This window comes from Bos taurus, chromosome 4, assembly GCF_002263795.3.
Source record: "Bos taurus isolate L1 Dominette 01449 registration number 42190680 breed Hereford chromosome 4, ARS-UCD2.0, whole genome shotgun sequence".
Classification (NCBI taxonomy): domain Eukaryota; kingdom Metazoa; phylum Chordata; class Mammalia; order Artiodactyla; family Bovidae; genus Bos; species Bos taurus.
Genome location: NC_037331.1, coordinates 57,380,308 through 57,405,897, shown reverse-complemented (window position 1 = coordinate 57,405,897; position 25,590 = coordinate 57,380,308). Strand labels below are relative to the sequence as shown.

Below are 25,590 nucleotides of genomic sequence, written 5' to 3'. Positions count from 1 at the left end.
AGGCCATAGAATAAAACAAAATTAACTGATCTCCAAATGAGTTAAAGCTATCTACCTAGTATCATAACCCTAACATTGTGATTAAGCTAACTGGGCTTATGCTTTAAGCTTTAAACAAGTAAGGAAATAGTACCACATATGCGTGGTAGGTTTGAAGGGGAATATAGACACCACAAAACATGAAAGTGAAAGCTACTGGTATTTTCCATACCGACCCATATCCATATGCGTCAATATGACACAGAAAAAGCAGACCAACTGAAATGCAAAATTAATACAGTAAGTTCTCTGCATCCCTGAGTTCTGCATCCATGAATCCAAGCAACCACAGATTGAAAATATTTGGGGGAAAAAAATTCCAGAAAGTTCCAGAAGGCAAAACTGGAATTTGCCATGCATTGAACACTATGCTAAATCCACTGCATGGTGTAATATGAAGGCTGCTATAGCCTCCTGCCTTCCCACAGATGCTCAGTCTCTGTTCAGTGCCTAGTTGTATGAACATTGTTCACCTCGCATCTTGTACATGGGCAGCTTATGCTGTATATACTCTTTGTTTCTATGAAGAAAACGGCTCTTAAAAAGCAATTAAGTGGTCACAGCATCCCTCAAAGGTTAAGAGAGAGCATAAAGTGCTCTCTTTAGAAGAGAAAATGAAAGTCTGAGATCTTTTGAAAACATGGCATGCTGCTTGCCAAAGTGGGTGGAAAGGTAGGCAAGAAGGAATCAAGCATTTGCACAATGAAGCAGAAAGAAGCTACAGTTTGTGGAAGTGTTAGTGCTGTTCCTACAGTGGCAACACCAGTGTCTCCAGTTGGTGTTAAATTCTTGCCAAGACTGAGAAAGCATTAAGTGTGGGGCTAGAGGAGATGTCACAGGAGCATATCCTGGCTGATGGCAAACTTTTGTGTGAAAAGCACCTCATTTGCAGAAGCGCTGCTGTGCTCTGTGAGGGATCACTGTGAGGGAGCTGAGGAGTGCGAGAGGAAGGAGTGGAAGGCTGGTAAACGATGACTGGTGAGCTACATAAAGATCACAGGAGAATTAGCATTGGCTGATGCCAAGGCAGCATTAGTGTTCCCAGAAAACCTCGAGAAACTTGTGCAAGAGAAAGACTATCTTCCAGAGCAAGGCTTCATTTGTGATGAAATGTGATGAAAACCAAAAATCGTCTGCCTGTGTTCTAGCAATACGACAAGGAGGCATGGGTGATGGCCATCTTGTTCTTGGAATAGTCCCACCAGAGCTTCATTCCTGAGTGAAAAAAATTCTCAAAAAGACAAGGCTGTCATTCAAGGGCCTCCTCATTACTGGCGATGTCCCCAGCCATCCCCTATCTTTCTGCTTCACAGACAATTATGTGGATGCAATGTCCCTGCCCCCTTAATACTATGTCTATGCTGCAGCCATTAGATCAAGGCATCAAGTGTACTAAGGCAACTTGCCTCACATTCTGAAGGACTTGTGGATTTATGGAAGAGCTTCACAATTACAGAGACCACAGATTCCCCAAAGCCCAAGACAGGAGTGCATGTTGGAAGCCATGATGGAATGAGGCTGTCTATGATTTCAGGGGCGTCCCCACTACTGATGCAAAAGTCAGGAATGTTCCAAGGAATTTGGTGGGGAAAGCTTCTCAAACATGATCAAGGACAATGTTGAAGCACAGAGAAACCCTTACCAAAAGAGAACTTGAAGGTCTACTGAAATCCTCTACAGACAATGATGATAGAGATGCAGAAGACTTAGAGCAGTTTTAGACTTAGAACCATCAGTTTGGACACTTGAAAAATCTGCAGCAATTTTTTAATAGTTTCATGTGTTAAAGGATATGAACTTCAATATGATCCTTTGATGGAATGAAGCCTCTGCGTCACCTGACAGATAACAGCATACCTAGAACCCCCGCAAGATCTATTTGATGAAGAAACAGTTTTCTATAACAATGTTTCTAACTAAAGCACCTGACCTGCGATTGTGAAGCCTTGACTTTCAAGCTTGAAAAGCCCCGGCCTTCAGCCTTCATAGACTCTGACATTACCATCATTGAGCCTCCGCCAAAGTCTCAACAGCTGTAAGGGAAACCCAGTTGACCCTTCTAATGTTCTGCCAGAAGATTCTGCCTGATATCTCACCACTTACCACTACAGTGTCAGACATCTCATCCTCTCACCCCATGAGCGCTGTAACATCATAAAACAATCACCACTGTCATCACCATCACCATCATCATCATCTTATGAGGGTTATCAAGAGAGAAGAATCAGGGTTTCGGTGAGGGTTAAAAGACCCTGATGTGGAAAAGACTGAGGGCAGGAGGAGACGGGGGCAACAGAAAATGAGATGGTTAGATGGCATCATTGACACAATGGACATGAGTTTGAGCAAACTCCAGGAAATAGTAAAAGACTGGGAAGCCTGGGGTGCCATGATTCATTTGGTCTCACAGAGCCGGACACAACTTAGAGACTGAAAAACAACACAGTGTGTGCATCTGAGAGAGAAGTGAATTTATATTTTCTCTGTTTATAATTACATTTTATATACATACTTGTATTTTAAATATCCTGTTTTATTCTATGTATTTCTCTTTCAAGTCATTAAATGAAAGCAATCTGTAAGTATTCAAAGAAAAAAAAATGTTATTTGTTGCTGATGTAGTTAGACCTATGGTGGCTGTGATTGTACTGAATATATACAGATGTTTCCTTGTCATTAGTATCTAAATAATACAGTATAGCAACTACATGGCATTTGCATTGTATTAGATATTAGAAATAATCTAGAGATGTTTTAAAGAATACAGGAGGATGTGCATAAGTTATATACCTTTTATATGAGGGACTTGAACATCTGTAAATTTTGGTATCTGAAGTCCCCTGCGGATACCAGGGGACAAGTGTATTAGTATGTAAAAGCTGAAATGAGGATATTTACATGGGCACTCATACAAGATAATAGTGGTATTAGCAATCAGCTGGAGAAGACTATTGGAAACATGACTCAAGGGTTATCCTGTATCTAACTGAGCTCACTCACCAATTTGTCAGTGTTGGTCATATTGTAAGGAATGACATGCTAAGTTCAGGACAGGGGAAATCCTGGTAAAAGAGAATAGTGTGTGTGTAGTCATGTCCGATTCTTTGCAACCCTATGGACTATAGCCTTCCAGGCTTCTCTGTCCATGGGATTCTCCAAGCAAGAATACTGGAATGGGTTGCCATGCCCTCCTCCAAGGGGTGTTCTCGACCCAGGCATTGAACCCATCCATGTCTTCTGCATTGCAGGTGGATTCTTTACCACTGAACCACCTGGGAAGCCCAAGTGAACAGAGAGGAACAAGACAGTCTCGACCATTTTTAACTGGAGCCAACATTTAGCACCCAACCCCTTTTTTGCCCAGAATTCATTTCTAACAAGGATGAACGACCAAATATCTGAAAAAAAAGAAAAAGAGAGAAACAGAATTTTCATTCTTAGAAATACAAAAAATGCTTATTTTATCTATGGTGAATTGAGCTCTTGAAGTTTGCCTAATTGGGCCCACTAGGTGCTTGCGATGGACAGAAGCCGTAGAATTCATACATGCCCATCTGAGGTGTGTACTTCAAACAACACAGCCAGAATGTCTTCAGTGTAACTTTCTGTGTCCAGATAAAAATGTGATGTGTAAACTGATATACCACCTTCCAGACCTATTGTCTCATGCTTCTGGCTACCATGGAATAATTTTCAGGGTTAGGCAGTAAATAAAAAGAGGTGGATGGGAATGGGGGCATTTCAATGGATGCCAGCATGAGAGTGGAGGGTGTCAGTGGTGAGGGGTTGACAACTGAGACCCAGACAGGTCAACATAGGTCTCAATAGATACCAGCACGCACTGAGGTCCAGCCGTTCCTCCCCTGAGGCTATCACAATATCCCCAAAGCAGAGATGCTACTCTGACAAGATGCAGAATTAGAAACAGACTTAATTTGCCTTGAATTGCCTCAGAAGGTTCTTAGGTTTACCTCAATTTGAAAAGAATAGGTTTTGCTAGCAATAAAAAACCTAAATCCAGAAATGGCAAAATAAACGTATATATTTTGCATACCTGGATTTTATGGACTGAATATTTGCATGCATTCCATTGTATTTATTCTACTGCATATATCTGTGCATTACCATCTCTAGTTACTGTGGTGACATGCATTATTAATGTACCTACTGTGCCTTGGATTCAAATTTTCCTAGTAAAACTGAGTTAGGTATATGTGTGAAGATTCAAACTTTCCCAGTAAAACTGAGTTAGGTATATGTGTGAGAAGAGGTGATATTCCACAGGATCATGGAAACTATCTTAATTTCCCTAAAATATTTGCCTCTCATGGAGGATATTGACATTGTAGAAGTTAGAATATAACTACAATATAAAGCTTTCTGGCTCATTTCTGTCCTAACCCTGTTGGACTTACTAATTTTTAAAATACAGTACCATTGTTTTACAGAAGAATTCTGTGGCTCCAATAACCACACACAATTGGCTCCTTTGAAAGGAGCAACTTTATGCCCCTCAGAGTTCACTGAATAGTATTTACAAACTGACTTCAGGAAAAAAAATATGCATGAGGTTTGAGATTTAACAAAATCCAACTACAACTGGTCACCTCTGACAGCAGCATTGTCATTGGTGTTCTCAGCTTGACAGTCACTAACACAGCTCTGACAAGAATCCGCCTGCAATGCAGGAGACCCCAGTTCGATTCCTGGGTCGGGAAGATCCGCTGAAGAAGGGATAGGCTACCCATTCCAGTATTCTTGGGCTTCCCTGGTGGCTCAGCTGGTAAAGAATCTGCCTATAATGCGGGAGATGTGGGTTTGATCCCTGGGTTGGGAAGATCCTGTGGAGAAGGGAAAGGTTACCCACTCCAGAATTCTGGCCTGGAGAATCCTACACAGTCCATGGGGTTCCAAAGAGTCCGACACCATTGACCAACTTCCACTCACTGCTATATTATCAGAAACTTCTTCAAAGTATTTTATTTCCTGCTATTTATACTGCAGTAACTTATTACAATGATGGCTTATTTATAAAGTTTTAAACTAAAAAAAAAAAAACCTTCTACTATTAAATCAAATGTCTAATTCCTGTTTATTTCTACATTTCCTAGTATTATCTTCCTCTCTGTTGGATGGAGTACATAGAGTTATAGAAAGGGATCAGAGCTAGAAGGGCTTAAGTTTTATATGGACTTTTAGTGGCCAAGAATAAATATCTTTGGAAAAAGGAGGCAGGGTGAGAATAGTAATTTTATTAGGAGTTAAAAGAATTGTGAGAGACTGTAAGGGAATCTGGGGTACCATAGAAGGAAAAGAGGGGAGGATATTTCTAAGAACTAAAAGAAACTACCTTCTTAGGGTAAACCAAGCCAAAGAGGTACAGAGCAGTGGCTAGAGAAACATAGCCAGGTAAGGAGGAAGAGCGTGCAGGGCCAGTAGATCCACCAAAGAGACCATTTAAGACAAAAGACCCTTAGAGTTGCTCAGTTTGGTTTCTAAAAATTTATCAGAGCCTCAGAATAAGACAGTTATGCTGTTATTACAATGTCATGATTGTCCTTTCCCCTATTAGGTTATCCTGGGAAAGTTTTATTCTTTGTAAGAAAATTCAGAGGTCAAAATTTACCTACTTGCAAGTGTTTTAGATATAGAACACCAAAGGAATTCCTTTTCAAAAATTACAACTATATCTCAACCTGTGATGCATTGTCTTGCTATTTTTAGTTGGCCGTATATAGTCAGCAATAACTATAAAATGTGTTCAGGTATGTCTTTTTAAATAAAAACTGAGTATGTTGAGGCTACAATTTGCCAGATGATTTACCCTTTTCTATCATTCTTTCATATAAATATATAGTAGACATTTTTTTCTAGTCCATAAAGTTTTATTGCAAATACTGGGAACCCACTTAAAATGGAATAAACAGTGTCTACCCACATGTGTTTTTCCTTACAGGAAGCCACTTTGATTCTGGGTTAAAAGACATTGATTAATGTGAGAAGGCTCGCCTGCTTCTGTGAGCACTGGTCCTCTAATTCTGTACACACACAGAATGGACTCTAATCTCTCCAGCTGTCATGTTGATGCTCTTCGTGAGCTGTACATTTCACAGGCTCTGGAACCACTCTGCAGCTCAAACACGATCAACAGCTTTCCTCAAAACCAGAACAGCAGTGAGAGATTATTAAATCAAAATGGAAGCAAACTCTCCTCTTCGTGTATCCAAGAAACTCACAGGGGAACCTGATTTCCATATGGTTCCCACAGCTGATGCTTAATGACTATCTTCCAGACACAGGTAAAACCTTCATAATTCTCAAATACCTCTACAATGAAGTAAAACAAGGCCAAACAGAATGAAGGGAAATCATCTCCAACTGGTCTTACATGACTATAGGTTAAAATGCATGAAGGAGGCTTTTGATTTAAATAAAAGCAGATTCTCAGAAACATATGCTCACCACCCACCATTCTTCATCTGAATGGTAGAAATTTATGAGTCTCATTTCACTGTAGCATGGGACCTTTGCCAAGACACAAGAGCCCAAACATCAGTGATTAAGAAAGATGTCCAGTAAATAACATGTTTTCAGGGGGCTAATCTACTTTAGAGAGAGTTTAAAGGCAATGGCATCATATTTTGGATTGACCACATGAAGAGATGTTTTCACTTACACATTATTAAACTTTGCTTTGGACTTTTAACTAATGTAAGCCTACTCCCTGAAATAAAATGTCATTCTTGAAAAGATATAACAAAATCACAAAAATACTTCTCACAAAAATCTTCTGATTCAGCTTCCTTGAAAAATGTAGAGCCCCAAAGCCTTGCTGATACATACTACCATATCTCTCCCACATTTTATCAGCTCTTTCTTGCCATTGCCATCTGTTTGCTTGCTTTTCCCACCCATTGCCTATCCCTGTAGGCTGTTCACTGGCACGCAAATGCCTCCCTCTAAATTCTTTAATCACATCATCCAAGCAGTGTTCCAGGTCTTCAATTCTTCTTCCCAAAGATTTTCTTCAACACTACCCTCCGTATAGTTTGGACACTATCCTCCTCAGATAATTTTTTTTCAAGTAAACACTATGTACATTTCTTCTGGCCTTCTGTTTCAAAAGCAGTTATCTGCCTTATGATCCAGCAATCCCACTGCTGGGCATACACACTGAGGAAACCAGAAGGGAAAGAGACATGTGTACCCCAATGTTCATCGCAGCACTGTTTATAATAGCCAGGACATGGAAGCAACCTAGATGTCCATCAGCAGATGAATGGATAAGAAAGCTATGGTACATATACACAATGGAGTATTACTCAGCCATTAAAAAGAATACATTTGAATCAGTTCTAATGAGGTGGATTGAAACTGGAGCCTATTATACAGAGTGAAGTAAGCCAGAAGGAAAAACACCAATACAGTATACTAACGCATATATATGGAATTTAGAAAGATGGTAACAACAACCCTGTGTACAAGACAGCAAAAGAGACACTGATGTATAGAACAGTCTTATGGACTCTGTGGGAGAGGGAGAGGGTGGGAAGATTTTGGAGAATGGCATTGAAACATGTAAAATATCATGTATGAAATGAGATGCCAGTCCAGGTTTGATGCACAATACTGGATGCTTGGGGCTAGTGCACTGGGACGACCCAGAGGGATGGTATGGGGAGGGAGGAGGGAGGAGGGTTCAGGATGGGGAGCACATGTATACCTGTGGTGGATTCATTTTGATATTTGGCAAAACTAATACAATTATGTAAAGTTTAAAAATAAAATAAAATTAAAAAAAAAACATATTAATACATAAAAAAAAAAGCAGTTATTTCCTGTTACACTGTCTTGTGTGATACAAAGGAGGAAAACTTCCTAAACATCTCATCTTTTACAATCATGGTTCCCTAAGTCCTTATCATCTCAGGCTTTAAAGACTTCAAGACAATACTCAGCGGAGTCCTATGATGGAGACGTAGCTAATTCAAGTGTTTCTGGAAAAGTCATATTTTCTTTTTGTTAACTTTTAATACATAAAAGTCTAACTGTTCATAATTACACTGATCTAATCACATAATCAATATCCTAGAGTAAAACTGGTAGTTACAAATTTAAAACAAATATGTAACATGATTTAATAAAATAAAAATCAAGGAAATGGAACTCAAAGGTCACAACTCTACATAACTAAAAAGAAGATTAAAAAGTAAGGTAAATGATCATATTGTTGAAACTGATAGTATCTTTCTAACTCTACCACTCCTGTTCTAAATTAAAATCTCATTTTAAATGAGTTCCCAACAATCCAGCCTAATCATTTTAAGACAAAGCCGCAGCTCTTTAGGATGCAGGCAGTGTGATTGCTGTGGCCCTGTGTACTTGACCTCCTGCCTGTTAACAAAGAGAGTCAATTAATTATTTGCTGTTTTGAATGGTTATTTCACTTCACCTCCACCTTTCTTTAAGTGCTAAAAGGCTCAGTTGCTTTATCACCTTAACCTTAGCTTTAGTGAATGCACGCAGAATTTCTTAACTGCTAACAAATAAACCATTTTGACCCAGAAAGCTAATTTTCAGGACCACAGTGCCTACATGTCTTATGCTGGAGTCAGCAGAAGTGACACAGTAACCCAGTGGCTCATCCTCTTCCAGGAGAACCCCTTTGTTTTGAAGGGCAGCTTGGTGGCAAAGTTGTTTCCTGGACATAGGTGAGGAGACACACTAGTACTGCAACAGGTTTTATGGTCACAGTTACAGTGAAACACTGGTTTCATTAGAGTTTTTACCAAACACAAAAATGGAATGCTCTCAGTGTAAACTGAAAGTCTGTTGATTAACAGTGTATTGGTTTCTCCTGCATACGGTTAGTTTTTCCTATATACTCTTCAGGTTACATTAAGTTCAGTTGTGTAATCTCATAATTAAATTCTAAAACACTAAACTAGAACAAGAAAACAGCTTCAAAATAAATATGAAAATGGTTTTTTGCAATGTATGGATATAGTAGAACTGATACCATTTAAGTTTTAAATGTGAAAAACTAGCCATAAAGACAAAAGCTAGTCTGGAATCTATCAAGAATATTCTCACTTGTCTTGAATTCCTTTAATATTAATACCATGAAACATTTTAGAAGTTCCCAATTGCTATTTATTTATTTTTAGTCTCCTCCAGTTGAAGGGAAGATGGGATAGTAGTGATTGTCTTAACCTTCTCATTGAATACAGCCCGAAGTCAGTTACCAGGGCTTAAAAAAAGAACAGAAAAGTACTATTCCATAGTGAGTAGTTCATAAGAAACATACCAAGATGTTGCTATTAGTTAGCCCACAAAAGTGAAATCATATCATATTCTTTGTGTCTGGCTTATTTTAATTGGCGTAATGTCTTCAGGTTTATCCATGCTATCTCATGTATCTATATTCCATTTCCTAATTGTCATTTTCATGACTAACATGAGTCTTTGCTCATGAATGTGCAAAATGATTTATCAACCTAATAGTGATATCTTGGCATATTTTTTATGATCTAATAAAATGGCAACTGAAATTTTGGGAAAAAAGACTCATAATTCCTCAATTCTTTCCAAGAGAATTTATATTGACATGAAAATGATTGATTCTCTATAGTCTATAGATCTTAGTCTATGGATTAGTAGTTCTGAAACTTTAAAGTCTAGGGTTGAATCTTAGGATTTTAAAAAGCATCTAGATGATGCTGTTGGTGGTGGTCCTAGCCCACCTTTGACAGACACAACTGGAAACCCTCACATACAAAGTCTATGAAATTCAGCATATTGGATCCTCAGATATCCAATAAGACATAAGCCACAAAGAACAGTCACAAAGAATAGTCACAAAGTGCTTCCAAAATGAACAGGACACAGAATAGTGATTTCAGAGCATGTACAAAATTCTAAACTGGTGGGAAAACCCCATTTCCCACTAGGAAAAAAAAAAACATTCTAATAATTCCATATTTAACTCCAACCTGGAATTGGACCTACAACTAGTATGGAACAATGTAACTCAAGTAAGAAAGAGCAAAATGTTCCTTTTCCAGGGTTCCTTAGAGTACAAAAACCTCATTCAGTGTAAACAATGATCAGACACTATGGTGTAACAGAGAGGTTATGGTATTAGATACAGATAACTTATTTTTTACAATCATTAGATCATTCAACAAATATTTGCCAAATGACAATTAGGTACCAGGCACTCTGAATGACACTAGTTTATAAAACAGACCTTATAACAATTCATGGCACTCATGGTATTTTTAGGATTCAAGCCCATATGTAAGCAGTAGCATCTTGAGCAACTCATTTACTGCTCATAGCATCTTTTGTGGTATGGGGCATGACAATTGGCACCACTGACCCCCAAATCTTGCTTCAGAGAGCAAATGAATTTCTAAACAAACGCTTCTGAGCATCTGCTTTTTATAGAATGAACCTTGGGAAATAGTAAGTTGTATTGACCAATGCCAAGGGTTCAATTCCTACTTTAGGGAAGAAGTTATAATCTCTGAAACTGAGACCACAAAATGCACTTCTCACCACAGAGATCACTATGTAACACTCTATAAGGCGTGTGCTCTGGTCTGTTACATGCAAAGATTCGCCACCAAGGAGAAATCTCCACTCTACTTCCAAACAAATGTCAAATGGCTTCTCTCTCTACAGATTCCCGCCTCTCTCTCTCCCGCCTCTCTTCTTTCTATACTCCCGCCTTCCTCTCTCTCTCTACCTGACTTCCTTCTTAGAACCTCTTCATAAAACCTGTTAATAACTGAAGATGGTGCAGAGATTAAGCTATTTTTAGGACCAATAATTTGTTGATTTTTTTTTTCATTAGTTCATGAGCTGTTAAATTTGTAGCTAAATGTATTCTTACTGGGCAATTTAATTGCTCCAGTGAAATGCAAAATTTCCATCAACCAATTCTGTGGAGAAAGTGAAGGGAATCTAATTGTTCTGTCTATTGTATATTTTAATTAATTATCCTTCAGTGAAAAACCAGGTAACAAAAACAGTGATACTGTATTAAAAATGTTCAGGAAATTCATCAAATGGTTCACAAAGCATCCTTAAAACAGGTACAAATAGAGAAATCCAAGGCCTCAGAGATTCAGAATAAGCCACCAGAAAGTTGACACATGACAGGTATTTGCCTACATTTTAGTCTCATGTTTACTGATCCCTTTCTAGGATAATGGACTAGGCCATTTATTGGTAGGTTTTCTAGGCTTTTATCCTGAGTATTTTAAAATGTCAAAATTGACTTAATTATGGTAATACTTTTAAAGAGAAACACAGTAAGTTCCCTACATACAAACTGCCAAGAGGCAAACATGTCTTCACGTGTCCAATCACATAAGTTAGTTCACCTGTCTGGTGTACACTGTCATGTGAGTGCATGCTCTACAAGTGTACTTCTGTGCTTTTGTGTACCTTACTGTAAAGCACTGTACAGTATAGAGTTCAGTACACCATAGAAATGCAGTGTCTTCATTTCAAGCCCAGGAAGTCCAGAAGCAAGTATAAGTGCAGAGGTGATGCAGCTGGTACTACTGTACTTTTCAAGGTATTATATTGTAAGATTTAAAATGTTTTCATTTTTTATGTATGATTTGTGTGAAAAGATATTATAAACCTATTACAGTACAGTATTATACAGCCGATTGTACTAGTTGGGTACCTAGCGCTTCCCTGGTGGCTCAAGGCAACAAAGAATCCTCCTGCACTGCAGGAGACCTGGTTTCAATGCCTGGATTGGGAAGATCCCCTGGAGAAGGGAAAGGCTACTCACTCCAGTATTCTTGCCTGAGAATTCCGCGGACAGAGGAGCCTAGAAGGCTACAGTCCATGGGGTTACAAAGTCAGACATGAGTGAGCAACTAACTTTCACTCTCAAGTGAATTTTGTTGAATTTAGGAACAAACTGAACTTATGAAACCACTCTCAGAACCGAACTTGTCTATATGCAGTACCTACATACCTTGTCTAAATGAGTACCTACATTTTACAATAAGAAAGTATGTCATAGACAAATATTTTCCAAAGAGCACAAATCAGATTGCTAGAACTGAGACTAGGACTATGTGTATGAGACTCTTCATTTATTAATCAGAACATTTTGTTATAATTTCTCATGGTAACCATTATTATTTTCATTTTTAAGAGGTCAATATAAAAACCTGTAAAGTAACACCAAAGAGAAATTAATGGTGACAGTCTAAAATTATTTTCATTCTTTCTAAAATGTATATTCACTATGAACACTGGTATGAAATAAACAGATCAAGCTGTTAATTGTTGAAAAAGACAAAATCCTACTGAAGATTATCATTTATACTAAGCATTCTATATTTCTATAATGAAAGATAAAATCATTGAATCACAATATGTATAGATTAATGATTGATATACAGTTCCTGTAGAACCCTCCAGTTATTTTTCTGATGCTTTGATTTCTAAAATTCTTTGATAAATCTTTCTATGGTTTATATCTAAAAAACACTAATCCCTCTCTTAGAAAAATCTACAATTTTGCTAAAACACTTTATAATTCGTGACTTTAAAAACAGATAACTTTAAAATGTAAATATAACGTTAAAGATACATACAGCTTTTCCAGAACACATATATGTACAATATATCCTCATGAATCCATATAGCATATGCTAATTTTGTCTGGGGTGGAAGGTACAATGTTGTCTGGCTATCAATACAAATTGCTCCAAAGACTTTTCTATTACTTTTAGTTTCCAATTATTTTTTAAATTTTTTTTCTGAAAATATCCTTTTACTCATCACCCAGAAATAACTGCTAGTAAAATATTGGTATTTACATTTTTCCATTTTTTCTAATTCCACACATACTTACTTTTTAAAAATAGAACTATATACGGCATACTGTTTTGTAATCTGTTCTTTTCAAAATTTAATACTTTACAATGACAAGATTTTCCAGATCCTAACTCCCAACAGAATGAGAAGTTTCAAGTGGGACTAACACAAATTAACAGTTATCCATGATTATCTGATTAATTCTATCAATACTGGTCTTCAGTGAGACACTAGCCCAAATTAGAACTTTGAGAGAATTGAATTATTGGGTTTGGGAGCAGTCACACTGCTAAAATTGTGTGGGTAATTACCAATTCTTCCCTATAGTTAGGTCTATATTTGGCAAATCAAAACAACTGGTCGTGCTTTATGCAGTATTTAGGAAAACCTTGCTAAACTTACAATTAAGATCAGGACTGACAAAATAAACAATTAAAGCTAGTCTCCTGGGAAATAAAAAAAATATTTAAAATAAAATTTGAGGATATCTTATTTAAATTTTTAGCAACTTTTCTTTCCCTGCATCTAGTCTTCTTCCACTTCTGCTGCCTTCCTTATTTTTGTTCTGTGGAGACAAGCATTATACAAAATCAACACCTGCCACCTTCTCAGTTAGGAGAGCTGAAACAACTCTATTCAATGTTTGGAATAATAACTACCTTCTCTTAACCTCTATTCTATCATTTCTTGTGGAAGAAAAAGAATGGGGAAACAATATAAAGGGATTAATTTAAAAACTGATAGTAGGATATTTAAGGTGAAACATACACTGCAAGATCTTTTTCAAAGACTTTTGAAAATATTCCAGTGACGATTGCTCATGTATAAAATGGTCATATCTATTAATGTGTACGTGCATGCATGCTAAGTCACTTTAGTTGTGTCTGACTCTGCGATACTGTGAACTGTAGCCTGCCAGGCTCCTCTCTCCATGGGATTCTCCAGGCAAGAATACTAGAATCAAATGCCATGCTCTCCTCCAGAGAATCTTCCCGACCCAAGGATCGAATTTGCGTCTCCTGTATTGGTAGGCGGGTTCTTTACCACTAGTGCCACCTGGGAAGCTCACATCTATTAATACCTGCGTCTGATTTCAATTTCCATTAAAAGACCCTAGACAACATAGTGATTTTCCCTGTGTTTTACTCTCAAGGTATCAAAAATAACACAGATATATTCGAGCTGCTGCCTTCCAAAGGCTAGACCCTGCTGCGTCATTGAGGCAAAGGAATAAAACTGAATCAGGTCATGTATCCAAGTACACACTCCATGAAGGAGCCATTGATTTGGAACTCCCTATTTAGGGCAACATTTTGACCCTGGCTAGATTACTAGTTACTCAAAGTCAAGTAGTTTTAGTTGAGTTCTTATTGCATAAGTGCTCATATAGGAGGAAAAATATACATAGAACATCAAAATTTGCACCTCTGTAGGCAGTCTCAGTAGAGAATCCTAGGACTGAATAGACATGAAGACCTAGTAACTCTCTGATCCCTGGAGGTGGTTCCCTTAGGTCAGAAATGAAGCAAATTGCCTGGCACCATTGAAGGAACTAACACAACATGGTCCGTGAATTACCTAAAAAGACTCTGCTGTTATTGTGCAAGTATGCTTTGTGAGAACTAACGGATATTTGAAAAGATATGAGCAGTACATCCCAACTGCATTTATTTGTTCTTATAAAGTTTTCTTAATTATAATAATTAAATAATCTAGCTGCAACATCATCTAGATAAAGGTATTTTTTTAGATAGGATTTTGCAACTCAAATCTCTTATGGAAATGGTTGGTAGTTGATGAGTTTCCTTAAGTCAAACAATTTTGCTCATCTAATTTGAAAAGTCATGTGATTGAACCATTAACTATGACCCCATAATCACAACAGAAAGCCACAGGTTAAAGATCCTAATGTCTTAAAATTAACTATAACCTCTTAACATCCTCCCCTTTCAATTTAAGTCCCTATTTTTAAAATCATTCTTATTATGATGAAATATCACAAAATGCATAATTTTGATTCTATTTATACTCATGCAATTATCAACAAATAAATCCTCCTTGAAGTGAAAACATCTGATAAATTCCACACAAGTAATTTTTTTAAGAACTATAAATAAATTGGTCAGCTCCACCATTAAATTGTAATTATTGACAGTTATTGTATATGAAACAAAAAACAAAAGTAAGTATTGAGAGGAAGTAGCATTTGACCCCGGACTTCAAGGAAGCCCAAGAGCCTAACTGTCCAGGTAATGAAGACACAAATAAAAGATCTATCTTCCTTTCTAAAAATAATAGTCCATCTAGTTCTAATGGTCGGAGAAGACAATGGCAACCCACTCCAGTACTCTTGCTTGGCAAATCCCATGGACGGAGGAGCCTGGTAGGCTGCAGTCCATGGGGTTGCTAGGAGTTGGACACGACTGAGCGACTTCACTTTCATTTTTCATTTTCATGCATTGGAGAAGGAAATGGCAACCCACTTCAGTGTTCTTGCCTGGAGAATCCCAGGAACGGGGGAGCCTGGTGGGCTGCCGTCTCTGGGGTCGCACAGAGTCGGACACGACTGAAGTGACTTAGCAGCAGCAGCAGCAGTCCTAATGCTAAGATTTCCCATGTGTCTTGCAAATCCTGCCATAGAGATGGTCCTCTACTCTCCCCAGAATGAAGCCTGCCCCAGTTAAGAGAATTTTGAAAAGATAAACCAAGAGGAACAAATGCACCTTCAGAATACAGAAACTTAGTTTTGATTCCTGGTAAAATCTCAGAGCTTCTCCCTGGCCCCGGTGGTTTATTTGTAAAACACAATCTCCTCAGCACCCCATCCAGTGCTGTGACACTGTGACTAGGGTAGATTGAAAGACATTTTAATGAATCTTTTTTAAGTCACACAGTAACATAACACTTCCTTCAGGAAAACAAGCTAGGATTTTATATAACACTCCACATATTTTAATTATTTTTCCTCTTAGATTATCTACTTTTCAAAGGAGAAATAAAGTACTACATAATGTTATGATTGGGATCTCCAGTTAACTTCCACGCTGAAATACTCACAAATTCTTCATGGAAATGACAAACAGCAGAGTATGAAAAACACGTGTCAAACTAGTGGAGTGAGAAAATAAAAAATTAAAAGTATCATAAATGTTCTTTACATGATCACTCCGTCATTTTTATGTTTACTTATAATGTTTGGGTAGGTAACAAGTTAAAAGTCAAGAAAGAGACACCTTGAACAACTAACTTAACTGCATTAAATAATCTATACTATTTATAAAGATGTCAAGAAAGAAAATAATACTTGAATTCTTACAGAACAAGTCTTCTCGTTATTATTAAGGTCTTGACAGAGGAAAGGATAATCAGAGTTGACAGGTGTTTACCATGCACTGTATTCCACTCAATAAACCTGTTTTTCAATATACAGTGACAACTCTTATTTGAATTGGAACAGCTATCTTTTTAAAACTACAAAATTTTAAATGGTTCTTTCTATTTGCTTGTTTGTCTTTTCGAAGGTTTATTTGACTCTAATATCCTAGGATATTGCTCACCAAACTCTGTTTTATGGAACACTAACTTTAGGGATTTAAAAATATTAACAGTACAACTTTAAGGCAAGGGTTCTATGGAAAATTAAGCTTTGGAACACTAGGTTAGAGAAGAGAGTTGAGTTTCTTTACTGCAAGGCTTCTCAGAGTCAAATGCTAACATGAACTGCACATTGCAAACAGATGGATATAGTATGCAGGTGTCCAAAATGTCTTTCAGAATAGAGTCTCTTTTTTGCCTAAGACAAGTTAACATCTCACAGATGGTATGGATAACACTTCTTTATGATTTAGTTAAGAAGCATTACATTCAAAGATATTAATTAAAAATTACAGTTGTTCCTGACAACTAAGAAGTGTTATATTCAAAGATATTAATTAAAAATTACAGTTGTTTCTGACAACTAGGGGACAATTAAAGCTGTCCCCTAGTCTCCCAGAATATTTCACTAAAATAAAAATACTCTTAGGAAAGATGGAATATTAGCCCATTATCTATCTCTAACAGCTTGGTTCTAGATTAGTTTAACAGAAAATGCCAGAAAAATAAGTGGGAGAAATGAAAATAAGATATACTTAAGAAGCAGAGTAAGCAGATTATGTAGGGCAAAGCAGAGCCTCAATTCTGTCTTTGGAGGCTTAAGAAAGAAGTTATTAGGGCTCTTATTAAGTGTACTCTAACTGCTCTAACAAATTGAGTGATCCCCAAAATGCATCATGGTTCAAACCTAAGTAAAGTTCACTTATGGCTCAGATAACTGTCAACAATCTGAAGCTTCGGTTGTTAGGAGCCACAGAGTGCACGCACCTCAACTCTGTTGTACTGTCAATAGCTTTTCCACAGTCAACACGTGGCTTCCAAGGTCACCTTTGGAAGGTCCATTCTAGCCAGTGGAAAAGGAATAGAAATTAGAGGTGCATGCAGGAGGATATTTTAAACTAGAAATCTGTACTTGGTGTGCATCACTCCTCATATTTCTTTGGCTAAGTAGAGTCACATGACCACAATAACTACAGGAGAAGTTGTGAAATGCGATCCAGCTGGTGCACAGAAGATGAGGAAAATATACATTTTTGTTAACACATAGTAGCCTTTGCTACATATATATAAGGAAAAAGAGGTTAAAATGAGATTCCACAGTAGGGAAATGTCACAAAGCACAAGGAAAACAAAGACAAATGTGTTCTATGCCATTGCCCAGTGCTAGAAGTGTTTGCACCATCATAAACAAACAAACAAAAAAGGACACAAAAAGCTATTTGGAAAAGTTAAAATTAATCCAAACATCAAAAATAGAACAATTAAATGAATTATGATTCCCTGGTGGCTCAGTGGTAAAGAGTCTGCCTGAAATGCAGGAGACACAGAGACTTGGATTTGATCCCTGGGTTGGGAAGATCCCCTGGAGAAGGAAATGGGAACCATCTTTAGTATTCTTGCCTAGAGAATCCCATGGACAGGGGAGCCTCATGGGCTACTGTCCATGGGGCTGCAAAGAGTTGGAGACAACTCAGCAAATAAACAACAACAGATTCATAGAATATCATGTAGTCAGTAAACATCATGTTGCAGAATAATGCCATAATGTTTGAAAATTTGCAAGATTTTCACAGTATTAAGATGTATAAATACAGTATGTTCAATCTGACCTAATTTTTCTAAATATATATATATATATATATACAGTTATAAGCATGTGGGGAAGAAAGCCTAGAAAGACAGTCGTTAAGGTATTATTTCTGAGTACTATCCTTGGGTATTAAAATTATGGATATTTAATTTTTAAATTTTTATCTGTAATTTCTTATTTTTAAAAAATGAATACATAGTATGTTTATCATAAATAATATTTTCAAATAAAAATATAATAATGTAACTAAATATATATCAATTATAAAATTCTGAAGCTGTTGATAGTAAAAAGTAAAGACAAAATAAAAAAACATGTATTTGATCTCTTTCCCCACATATCTGATGGGGACATTATTTTAAGACATGAGGTAAAAACTGTGAACATGATTGCTGGTAGAGAAAAAAATAGCTTCAACTATTGCTGCAATCTTTACTTTATAATTTTAACAAACAACAACAAACATTTCTGAGCTTTCATTATGAACCTAGATAGACAAAGGCCAATGTTATTTTGTGCCACCAATTATCTCTGTTGATCGATGGACCAGCAATTACTTTCCATCCAGAGCTTTGCTCAGTAAAAACTCATACATTATTTTCTGTTTATTGATTCTGATGCATGCACCATTCTGTTGCATACAGCAACACAGAGAAAACAAAAGCTTATAAAGCAATTATTCAAATATATACATATATATCTACATAGCCACACAACTACGGAATTTTAGCAATATATATGGTGACAATATCCTTAATACTTTGCAATTTTAAATTAATTTATAATTATCTCCAATAATTGTAAAGAGATTAAATTACATTTTAAGTAAGTATATTTGTGAACTTCTTTCTAAACACTATAAAATTCATGGCCACTGCCCCCACAAATAACACTAGGCAAAAGTGTAAATATTCAGGTATAATAGGTCAATAAGAAATATGACTAGGCCCATTAAGATCACAGAATAACTAATTTTACACCTGCCTCTACCACACTCTGTACTCCTAGGTAGCACCATTCCTCTAAAGATTTCATCTCAATTATTTTAGCTATATCCTAATTATATGGTTAAGTACTAAAAGGATAGAACCAATACTTATCTTTCATAAGTAAACTGGAGTAGTAGAAAGATCATGGGCATTGGGTCAGGATTTTTTACCTTGGAAAGCCTCCTTATCTTTGTCACTTTCTAAATCCAAGCCTTTATTATCTGGTACCTGCAATATCGCATAAACCTCATTACCAAGCCCCCTAACTCCACTGCTGATGTGCTCTTAGCTACCAAACTACCAAAAGATGGCTTTTAAAAAACAAGCCTGGGGACGTCATTTCTTGCTTGAGAACCTTGTTGGTTCTCCAGGTATGTGATATATAGAAAGTTAGATCTATTAGATCTGACCTTACTTTCCTTGGCAATATGGTCTCTTAATGGAATACTCTGATGTGTTGCTGGACAAAAATAGACTCATATTCATATGTGGCACCTTTTTCTTAATGGCACATTTTAAAGCTTTTCTTTTTTCTCTCTTGGAAAGTTATCTAATTTTCATGCAATAAGATGAAAATGCGTGTTTCATAATTAAAAGTAAATTTCATGAGTTATACTGGATTAGCACAAATCCTATGAACTGTTTACATAGTACTGGTATTTCAAACCACAATACTTAGGATGATCAAAGCAAAGTCTACAGAAGATTAATAAATGATAATGTTTTGTACATACAAGAAAATGTTATGGTCTTGACAAAACCTCTCAGAGGTTGAGAAAAGACCAGGATGCTTTCATTTTTTTGAGCCTCTCAGTATATTAAAAAAATAGAGAAGGGACAAAATATAATTGAATATAGTATGACTTATTCTAAGTGTTTATATTTAATAGATTAACATGTTCAACATTTAAAAATGTGATGCACTATAACTGTGCAAATTAACTGTGCACTATAACTCACAAATTAAGATTCATTATCACAATGAATATTCACAATTTATCAAAGGTGGTGTGGTTCAGTAATAGAAGCAAAGCTTAAAGGTTTTTGATGACCAACTTTCTGCAATCTTGTCAGGATGTCATTACATGATAACATCAAAATAATCCACTTAGGCCTCTTCTGAATGGAAACCTGGATCCACAGGCCACCCTGGCCCTCTTCGTCTGGTTTTTGTCCTCAGACACAGACTGTCAGACCCTGATAATTACATAGGAAGTACCTGGCTCTTAAAATAACAATAATAACCACGACTGCAATGGCTCCTATTATCTGTGAATTGAAATACTAGTTCAGTTCAGTTCAGTTCAGTCGTGTCCAACTCTTTGCAACCCCATGAATCACAGCACGCCAGGCCTCCCTGTCCATCACCAACTCCCGGAGTTCACTCAAACTCACGTTCATCGAGTTGGTGATGACATCCAGCCATCTCATCCTCTGTTGTCCCCTTCTCCTCCTGCCCCCAATCTCTCCGAGCATCAGAGACTTTTCCAATGAGTCAACTCAAGCATCTTCAATTGAACATGGTTTCCACAATCACCTACCTATCACACTTCATACTTACTTTTTGCACCTAGCCTATCTATCCAGCTGCGAATTTAGATCCTGCAGTCCTCTTTGTTTTTGCGAAAGCTGTTCATTCAGCCTAGAAAGCGCTTTCCATTTCTGCCACCAAAATCCCACTGGCCAAGCCTTTTCTTAAATTATCTGCTCTTTTATGAAACTGTCACTGTTCCTGAATTTTGCTTTTTTTAATCCTTGATTGATTGCATTTCACATATGTTCACTACATAAATTATATGATAATATTATATGTACATTTATTTCCCAAGCAATTATATGTCTATTCGGGGCAAAGAAAATCCTGTATGCATCTCTACATTATCTCTGTCCCCTGGCCCAATGTATCACACATGGTAAACATTTGATAAATATATATTAATTAGAATTACAATAGCCATAAGCTTTTGGCAACACACTTATTTGAGTAAATATTTCCAGTGGTTTCATAACATAAATACCCAACTATGTATTTAACAGCTAACTTATTAAATAACATGTATAATAATTATAGATTTACTACTCATTTCAAGTATATTAGGCATAAAGTATATACATTATAAATATTAAACAAAGAAGAAAGTATAATGATACTGCATCAATTATGTTATCAGCCCTCAAAAGTAAGATAAATCATAATCACATTCTAGCTTAATTTTCAAAACAAAATCTCAGCCATATTTGAAATTCAAATAAAGATGTATTGCTTCTTTTTAAAACTTAACTGACTTCCGAAATGTCTTGGCAAGAGTTTTATAATATACAACAGATTCATTAGGAAGTTTAATCAGATCACTGAAGCATTTGTTCATATGGAAAGTTCATCCAAATGTATCAAAACTCTTAGCCAATATCAATATAACTATAATTAAGAATATATTCAGAAATAATGCCATAATTAATGCTTACTCAAATTGCCAACTTCTTGGCAAATACATTAATGTTGTCCTTGTAGGCCACTTGTATTCAATCCTGGGAGTTACGACAACTTGGCTGGACCCCAGTGACAAATTACTTAGGAGGGAAAAAGATAATTTCTTTAGTGAGAATTTATTGCATCAAAGGGAATACATACTGTAGGAAATAATAACCTACTTGTACTGACTGAGTTCTCAACCTTATCTTGTTTTATAAAAACAAAAGTATACATTTTCAAAATCATAAGGAGACTAAAGCAACTAATGGAGAAAGAACTGATATTATATCATATCACATAACAAAGAAAAGGGTCAGGCTTTCCTAAGACCCTACTGCCTTTCAGCCTTTCAACCCATGCCAGCTCCTTACAGCTCACAGTAATAGGCAGACACACGCCATGCAAATGGCTGCAATGAAGAGGAAAAGGAAATGTTATCACAGCATCCACCTCTCCTTCCTCTCCGTGGCCAACTCTGCACATTAGTTAATTGTGTGGCTCGGACTCATGCTCCTATTATTCTACTAAAACTGGCCTCTTCAAAGTTATAATGATTTCCCAGTGAGTAAAATCAATTTGGTTCATTTCCTTGCCCTTGCTCTAAAAATTCTACCCTGATAACTGAGCCTCTCCTTCATGAAAATCTTTTCAATGTTAATGAAGATTCAGGTTTTTTTTTTTTTTAAGTTCCTTTTTGAGCCCTTCCTGTCAAACCCCCCCAGGAAAGAGGATACCCCCAAAGCTGGCCTTATCTCTCTTTGCCTTGGTATTCTCATGTGTTCAACTACTAGGCCCATAAAAATGAGAGGAAGGTCTAAAACCTCTTTTCCCCAAAGTCCTAGAGTTCTCCTTACTTCCCATCCAGTAGGTTGACTTTCTTGTGAACATAGCCGCCTAGGTGTTGCATTGATACCTCAAACTCAAATGGTCAAAAACCAAATATACTTGTCTCTCTTCTCCCCTACTGCCACAAAAAACAAACCACAAAACCACAGAACTGGAGCCCTCCTCCTGACTTCTCTATTTCTTTGGCTGAAGACACTCTTTTTCTAGAGAATCGTGTTGGACACTGGAGTCAGATTCAACTTTTCCATTCCCTCTCTGCCCATTTCAGGGGAGCCTGCCTTGCCAATGTCTCTGGTGTTGGTCTTGTCTCTGTCCTTCTCACTATAAACACTCCAGAGCTACTTCTCGCTGGTTCTTATCTGGAATTTTTTTTTTTTAAGTCTCTATTTGTCCCTATGCATTCCATCTTCAATGCCATTTTCTTAAATATTGACTATTATCCTCTCTCCAGGTCATTTTGCATAGAGAAACCACATAGCTGACTTTTACTGACAACCCCAAGTGATCTTTGCTCAGGTCCAAAACAGTTTCCTGTGATCTCACCTTCTTTGCCAAAGCCATAGGAACTCAGCCTACTAGTTAACCTGGCTCTCAGGGTTATTTCCCCCTCAGTTCAGTTCAGTTCAGTCGCTCAGTCATGTCTGACTCTTTGCGACCCCTCAATTGCAGCACGCCAGGCCTCCCTGTCCATCACCAACTCCCGGAGTTCACTCAGACTAAAGTCCAACGAGTCAGTGATGCCATCCAGCCATCTCATCCTCTGTTGTCCCCTTCTCCTCCTGCACCCAATCCCTCCCAGCATCAGAGTCTTTTCCAATGTGTCAGCTCTTCTCATGAGGTGGCCAAAGTATTGGAGTTTCAGCTTTAGCATCAGTCCTTCCAAAGAACACCCAGGACTGATCTCCTTTAGAATGGATTGGTTGGATGTCCTTGCAGTCCAAGGGACTCTCAAGAGTCTTCTCCAACACCACAGTTCAAAAGCATCAATTCTTCGGCTCTCAGCTTTCTTTACAGTCCAACTCTCACATCCATACACGACCACTGGAAAAACCATAGCCTTGACTAGACGGACCTTTGTTGGCAAAGTGATGTCTCTGCTTTTGAATAAACTGTGGAAAATTCTGAAAGAGATGGGAATACCAGACCACCTGATCTGCCTCTTGAAAAATTTGTATGCAGGTCAGGAAGCAATAGTTAGAACTGGACATGAAACAACAGACTGGTTCCAAATAGGAAAAGGAGTATGTCAAGGCTGCATATTGTCACCCTGCTTATTTAACTTATATGCAGAGTACATCCTGAGAAACGCTGGGCTGGAAGAAGCACAAGCTGGAATCAAGATTGCTGGGAGAAATCTCAATAACCTCAGATATGCAGATGATGCCACCCTTATGGCAGAAAGTGAAGAGGAACTAAAAAGCCTCTTGATGAAAGTGAAAGAGGAGAGTGAGAAAGTTGGCTTAAAGCTCAACATTCAGAAAACTAAGATCATGGCATTTGGTCCCATCACTTCATGGGAAATAGATGGGGAAACAGTGGAAAAAGTGTCAGACTTTATTTTTGGGGGGCTTCAGAATCACTGCAGATGGTGACTGCAGCCATGAAATTAAAAGACACTTACTCCTTGGAAGAAAAGTTATGACCAAACTAGATAGCATATTTCCACCTACCCCCACATTAAGCCTAAATAAAAAATGAGATAAGCTGTCCTGAATGTCTACTCTCAGCTTCTTCTTTTTAGCACTAGGAAAAGTGTACTCCTCAGCTAAACACTATATTTAATAGCCTCTTTTATTGCTAGGTGTGGTCATGTGACTATATTTTGGCCAATGGGATATGAGGAGAAACCACATGCACAGCTCTCAGACTGTGCCTCTAAAAGAAAGCAGCAGGCGCTCCACTTCTTTCTCCCTTTCCATCTTTAATCTCGCCAATGCCAGAAACACCTTAGGGGCTGGGGACTGACCAGGATTCTGGGTCCTAAACAACCTCCTGGAGCAGCACCATGCCTTCCCATCCTTCTTTTCCAGGTCTCTGTAATTTGGATATTTATGTGTGAAAGAAACAAGCCTTTGTTATTTTATTCTGTTATTTGGTAGCTGATAAAACTGGTTATCTAATAAATAGACACAATCTCTCCAACACCTCTTCTCCTTGTGAACGACAATGACATGTATGGCTCCAGAGATATTGTAGAGCAAAGATTCAAACAGTAATAGTCCTCAGCTTCTAATGCCAACAGAAAAGTCTAATTGGTATTACACAGAAAGGAACATAGTACAAAAAACAGAGGAACATATTTTCAGCTTGAGCCCTAATAAGAAAATAAATCTTCCTTGAAAAAGGCCCACAGCTACAAGACATTTGAGGCAGATAGAAAATTAGAGAGCTGCAACAATCACACCATTGCTATTAGGAAGAAAAGGAGACATTCTGAAGAGCACAATGGAGAGAAGGAAAACTAACAGGAGCGTGTCACTGGCTCATACAAAGACTCAGAACTTGGAGATAAGGGTCAGGAGAAATAGAAGCTGCAGTCCCAATGCAGGCTGACTTGGAGTGAAAACATTCTAGGGTCTGTTAAAGAGGAGCAATCCAATTGAAAGAATCCACCTGCAATGCAGGAAACCCCAGTTCAATTCCTGGGTCGGGAAGATCCACCGGAGAAGAGAAGGGATAGGCTACCCACTCCAGTATTCTTGGGCTTCCCTGGTGGCTCAGCAGGTAAAGAATCCGCCTGTAATGTGGAGACCTGGGTTCCGTCCCTGAGTTGGGAAGATCCCCTGGAGAAGGGAACGGCTACCCACTCCAGTATTCTGGCCTGGAGAATTCCATGGACTGTATAGTCCATGTGCAGAGTTGAATACAACTGAGCGACTTTCACTTTCTTAAAGGAATTGAAAGAACACAAAAGCGTAAGGGAGATTCAGAATAGATCACAACAGATGCTAGACCCTAAGCTAAAATTTAAGACCTTCTCTGTAGAAAGGACGGAGAAGGCAATGGCAACCCACTCCAGTACTCTTGCCTGGAAAATCCCATGGATGGAGGAACCCAGTAGGCTGCAGTCCATGGGGTCTCTAAGAGTCGGACACGACTGAGCGACTTCACTTTCATTTTTCACTTTCACACATTGGAGAAGGAAATGGCAACCCACTCCAGTGTTATTGCCTGGAGGATCCCAGGGACAGGGGAGCCTGGTGGGC

General features: G+C 37.7%; 1 protein-coding gene and 1 long non-coding RNA gene across 4 annotated transcripts in view; one reads left to right on the top strand and one right to left on the bottom strand.

The window, feature by feature from the left end:
- Positions 1 to 6,398, top strand: part of LOC132345098 (uncharacterized) — a 44,307-nt gene extending 37,909 nt beyond the window's left edge. The window contains exon 3 of the long non-coding RNA XR_009494229.1: positions 5,996 to 6,398. This is a non-coding gene — a long non-coding RNA (uncharacterized lncRNA). The remainder of the gene's footprint in view (positions 1 to 5,995) is intronic.
- IMMP2L (inner mitochondrial membrane peptidase subunit 2) overlaps positions 1 to 25,590 on the bottom strand; it is a 961,484-nt gene that overhangs the window by 316,797 nt on the left and 619,097 nt on the right. The gene's annotated exons all lie outside the window — the stretch shown is intronic.